Source organism: Staurois parvus, unplaced genomic scaffold, assembly GCF_062004578.1.
Source record: "Staurois parvus isolate SC_StPar_1 unplaced genomic scaffold, SC_StPar_1.0 ptg000813l, whole genome shotgun sequence".
In the NCBI taxonomy this organism is placed as follows: domain Eukaryota; kingdom Metazoa; phylum Chordata; class Amphibia; order Anura; family Ranidae; genus Staurois; species Staurois parvus.
Genome location: NW_028318609.1, coordinates 5236833 through 5242832, shown reverse-complemented (window position 1 = coordinate 5242832; position 6000 = coordinate 5236833).

Below are 6000 nucleotides of genomic sequence, written 5' to 3'. Positions count from 1 at the left end.
ATAATATTGTGGTGAGCTCTGTGATTGGCCAGTACAGACATGGCCAATCACAGCTAATCACAATAATACAAAACGGAATGAACCATTTTCATTCAGGAAAAATGGTAGCTTATAACTGTAAAATTCAGTTATAGGCAATCATAAAGTATAAAAAACAAATCCTTATAACTTCCTCAGAGCAGTAAAATGTTACAATGGTAACAATGTATTGCTCTGGTTACTGTATGTGAAAAACAAATTGTGAAAAAAAATGTAATACAAAAAAATTGGAAAAAAGTGTCCTTGAAATTTGTCCCAGTGTCCCAGTTATATGATGACTCTGTAAAAAAATTTGGTCCTTCATTTCAGGCCTGTTCTTTAGTGTTCGCTGAAGTGAGTTGAATCTGGATAAAGCTTCTTCATAATTGTTTGGAAGTCTGACTCTTGTAGCACGAAGAGGTAATGGTGCAACCCAGTTGTTAGGTTCATCTTTGAAGAATTAATTGTCTATTATCGTGATGAACTCTCATCTTCGACTGACAAGGCTAATCTGTTGTCATCATGTGTAGTACAACACAATGTGCTACCTAAGTTGTCCTCACAGGGGATGGGAGTAACATCAGATACCTGGATGATGTCAAGAGGCTTCTCCTTTGCTTCATAATTATGAGGAATTGCCTGAAGTGAGATGCGCGCCCATTTCTTAACACGTAAATTTTGAAGGAGTTGATCTCAGATGTCGTGCACATTCTATTTAAGCATACATCACCCACTATTATCCAGCATAGATCAAGTCTTTGTGCATATATGGGACTTCGTCAGATCCATTGCACAGCTGGCATACTTTATGTACTCTGACAATGTCTCTTCCCAGCAAGTCTAAGATTTAAGCATCCATCTCCATTGGAGGAATGTCAGTAACCAGGTGCCTTAATTGAGAATGGTGATACACAACTTCTGGAGCAGGAATTTCTTCCCTGTTTGGTATTTGGTCACACTCAACTAATGCCAGCAAGGGTATGCCCTTCTTTGCCTTTGCCTTGATATGGGAGACCATGAACCCATTGGCCCTTCTGCCACAGGTTCCTACACAATCAGAACAGGTGTTGAGAGTATATAGCCCTTTATGCCAGTGATTTCAAAGAATTAAAGTTTAACCTGGGATCTGTTGCTCTGCTCATCTACAGTATTTTGGCATACTGTACATCCTGGTAGCTTTCTCAGGTTGATTCTTCAGATATATTTTGTCTAGATATACCCTGGTACAGTATTTGTGACTTAATCCTTCTCCATGGATTTCAGTACATGAAGAAGAAACATTTGTTGTGGCTGGAACATGGCTTTGTTGCTCCCTGCCATGATTTGAAGCAGAGTTTGATGAAGATGGCTGCTGTGGATTGTCTGGAAGTGGAGCAGGATGGATAGCTGTAATGTGTTTGTCACTACTGCAGTCTGTGCACAACTTTACACTTTTTATCAAAATAGTCATAGGAAGCACCTACTGTATAGCATATTCCAGGTTTCTTGAGAATCTCTTTGCATTCCTGTACAGTCTTTGCCCTAAGCCCACAACGTTTCTTAAGAGGGTGAGGTTTTTTGTGAATAGGGTAAAGCGCTGAGCAAACTGTTGGCGTTATATAAATCCTGTATAATAATAATAGGGAACTGACGATTAGGATTTTTATCTCTATCACCCAAAGTGCTCTGGGGAGCAGGAGAGGGCACAGGAGGTGAGATGTCTGTCTTTTTAGCAGATACTGCTTTATTTAAGTCACTATGTTTAGCTACGTTGTTATCAAACCTTGATGATGATGAAGCAGTCAAGCTAGATTCACTGAAGCAGAAGCTGGGATCATTTCCTGTCCACTGATGAACCTTCAAAAATATATGAATGAAGAAAAATATACATTATAGTCTCTTTTATATTCTGAGCCCTATTGTGCTCATTTCTCTTGCAGGTTGTATGGCAGTTTAGATACCACTGGATTCACACAATGAGAGGTATCCAGATAGCTTAATTCAGGTAGACAAGGGTCTGCCTTTGCCAACTCTAGTTCCATGAGGAGGTCACTTAGTTTTTGAAGCTTGCGATGATCTTTGTTACCCAATTTTGGAAAGTTTTGCAGTCTCTTGAATAGAGCGCTTTCTATGGCTTCAGAGCTACCATAGGTTTGCTCAAGTCTTGCCCATGCATCAGCAAGACCTGCATTTGGGTAGTTAAGAAGCACCACTCTCAGTGTTTAACACAATCTGCAGTTTCTAGCCCCAGCCACTTTATGAGCAAATCATGTTCCTCTTTGGTAGTAAGGTTGAGATCAACACTAGCAGCTTTGAAGGTTGATCTCCAAGCCCTATAGTTCTCTGGACAGTCATCGAACCTTGAGAGGCTAATGTTAATTATACATCTGGCGAAGTTAGACAGATGTCAGACAGATCTCACTCTTTGGTGCCAAAGTAACTTGTGGGACCCCTTGGGTGTGAAAGATATCTGGTGAACAAGGGTGAGGTATACCAGGATAAAGGGACATTGCAATAGCATTTAGTTGTGATTTCATCTCTAAGGCTTTTGCTGGTTGTTTCTTGAACTGTGGGTTGTCACTGGGAGTCACCTTGTTGTTAGCAAAAGCTGATGTGGTTTGCTATGTAGATGCAATTGAGTTGGGGACTTGACGAGGCTCAGGCTTTTGCAGGTTGGAGGTCGCTGTGTTAAGAGTCCAAACAGTAGTGTTAGTGAGAGGTACAGGTGGTTCTGTATCATTGAAAACATTATTCCTTAGCACATATTCACTGGTGCGTTCAACTGGATCATACAGTTTTGCTGGAATAGACCAGTCTGAATTAATACTTTCTCCCATTACTTGTTCAAGGACCTTCAGCCTTGCTAGGGCAACTGCTTCATCCCTTTCCATTTGCAGAATCTTTATTTGGGATTCCACCTTTGCTTTGTGAACTGCCATCTCTGCTTGGTGAGCTGCCATCTCTGCTTGAAGAGATTTGCTTTGAGCTTCTATTTCAGCTTCCATACTGGCAAAGGAGCTTCATACTTTATTTGCTTCCAGACTTCTGCAGGCCTCTATTAGCTTGTTGCTTAATGTTGATCAGCTGGAGCGAGAGAATCTAGAAGAATGTGCTGTGTGCTTAGTAAATGTGGATTTATGAGATCTGGTCTCCTGCAGTTGAGCAATGCGGATTTCTACCTTACCATTGGAGATCTCTTTGCTGGTTTAGTGCATCTGTCTCAGTTATATCTGTCAAAGAACACTCTATATTAGAGTCCTTTAAGAAAGCTGTATATTTTGCAGACCACCGCTGGTAGAGTTTGTACACTGCAGATAGGCGATCTATAGAGTCTCTTAATTCAGCCAATTGATCATTAAAGCGCGGTAAAACTGCCATGCAGTACGTAGTTCTGTCCCATAGATCTGACAGATTGTTGGAGAACTCATCCTTAGAGCTTTCATAGTATTCTCTGAGTTTCTGCATTTGTTTTATTGAGTGTTTGGGTCTTACACTTTGCTCTGCAATATCTGCAGAATTCGCTCCCTGTACATCTGTGTGAGGCATGATGTATATGCATCAATTCAACGATAATAGAGTGCTCAGAGCCCTGTCTAGACATTTTTCAAGTTTTGCAGAAAATGGTTACTGTCTCTTTAAGAAGATGAACAGCAGCTTAGATAGGTGGGATAACACAGTTCAATGCAGAGAAACAGTTTTCAACATTCACAGGTGATGTTCAGTAAGCTTCTTCGACCATGTGCTTTCACAAGATGGCGAATGGCACTGAGCTTGACTGCGGATTGGACACATATACAGTTGCAAGAAAAAGTATGTGAACCCCTTGGGATTACGTGGAGTTTTGCATAAATTGGGCATAAAATGTGCTCTGAACGTCATCTAAGTCACAACAATAGAAGAACACAGTCTGCTGAACATAATACTACACAAACATTAGATGTTGCCATGGTTTAATTGCACATAGCATGTAAACATTCACAGTGCAGGGAGGAAAAAGTATGTGAACCTTTGGACTTAATAACTGGTTGACCCTCCTTTGGCAGCAATAACCTCAACCAAACGTTTCCTGTAGTTGCAGATCAGACCTGCACAACGATCTGGAGTAACTCTGGACCACTCTCTTCACAAAACTGTTTCAGTGTAGCAATATTCTTGGGATGTCTGGTGTGAATTGCTCTCTTAAGGTCATGCCACAGCATTTCAATCGGGTTGAGGTCAGGACTCTGACTGGGCCACTCCAGAAGGCGTATTCTGTGCTGTTGCAGCCATTGTTTTGTTGAATTACTTGTATGCTTTGGGTCATTGTCCTGTTGCATCACCCATCCTCTGCGGAGCTTCAGTTGGCGGACAGATGGTCGTACGTTTTCCTGCAAAATGTCTTGATAAACTCTGGAATTCATTTTCCCATCAATGACAACAATCCGTCCAGGCCCTGAGGCAGCAAAGCAGCCCCAAACCATGATGCTCCCTCCGCCATGTTTTACAGTGGGGATGAGGTTTTGATGTTGGTGTGCTGTGCCTTTTTTTCTCCACACATAGTGTTGTGTGTTCTTCCCAAACAACTCAATCTTGGTTTCATCTGTCCACAGTATATTTTGCCAGTAGTGCTGTGCAACATCCAGGTGCTCTTTTGCAAACTTCAAACGTGCTGCAATATTCTTTTTGGACAGCAATGGCTTCCTCCGTGGTGTCCTCCCATGTACTCCATTCTTGTTTAATGTTTCCCTTATTGTAGATGTGTCAACAAAAATGTTAGCATGTGCCAGAGATTTCTGTAGGTCTTTAGCTGACACTCTGGGATTCTTCTTTACCTCATGCAGCATTCTGCGCTGTGCTCTTGCAGTCATTTTTACAGGACGACCACGCCTAGGGAGAGTAGCAACAGTGCTAAACTTTCTCCATTTGTAGACAGTCTGTCTTACCGTGGACACATGAACATCAAGGCTTTTGGAGATACTTTTGTAACCCTTTCCAGCTTCATGCAAGTCAACAATTCTTGATCGTAGGTCTTCTGAGAGCTCTTTTCTGCGAGGTATGGTTCACATCAGACAGTGCTTCTTGAAACCAGTAAACGCAACACAGGTGTGTGTTTTTTAAGGGCAGGACAGCTGTCAGCAACACATCCAATATCATCACACTGATTGGAGTCAAGGTTGGCTCACTCCTGGCTCCAATTAGCTCTGGGAAAAGTCATTAGGCTAGGGCCTCACATACTTTTTCCTCCCTGCACTGTGAATGTTTACATGTTATGTGCAATTAAACCATGGCAACATATAACGTTTGTGTAGTATTATGTTCAGCAGACTGTGTTCTTCTATTGTTGTGACTTAGATGACGTTCAGAGCACATTTTATGCCCAATTCATGCAAAACTCCACGTAATCCCAAGGGGTTCACATACTTTTTCTTGCAACTGTATATACACAACAGGCTGTAAGAATTCTACCATGTTTTGACTATTCTGACTCCAACTCTATGGCTAGCATGTATAAGCAGATACAATCACTGTGGACAGTCTTTATCAGATAGCTGAACTCACCAAATACCCTTTTCTCAGCCATGAAGGTCTTTTATTGAATGCAGCTTGATTACAGCAGACAACAGGATGTAACAGATGAATGAAAGGATGGTATTTGCAAGTCAAAACATGGTAATGCATTCCCCCATGCGAGCAGATTAACATGTGGGTGTGAGACATGCAGCCATCTTATCCCAAAATGTATCTGCAAGAAGAAGAAAGACATGCATCATAAAATGGGAGGGAACACAGAAAAAGATGGTGCCATAACCAAAATGACTACAAGATGGCAGTATATTATCCAACTATACTGTGGTCAATACCACCACCCAAAAGGGGAAGTTCTGCTTTAAGGCCTCCTCCCCCTTTCTCTGTTAAGGATTGGTACCTTTGGGGAGCGGATACCCGAATTTGACATGTACCCACTCCTACTTCCACTGTGATTGCCTAGGCGAGCAGAAGCGGAAGCTCTCCTCTCCTCCTCCG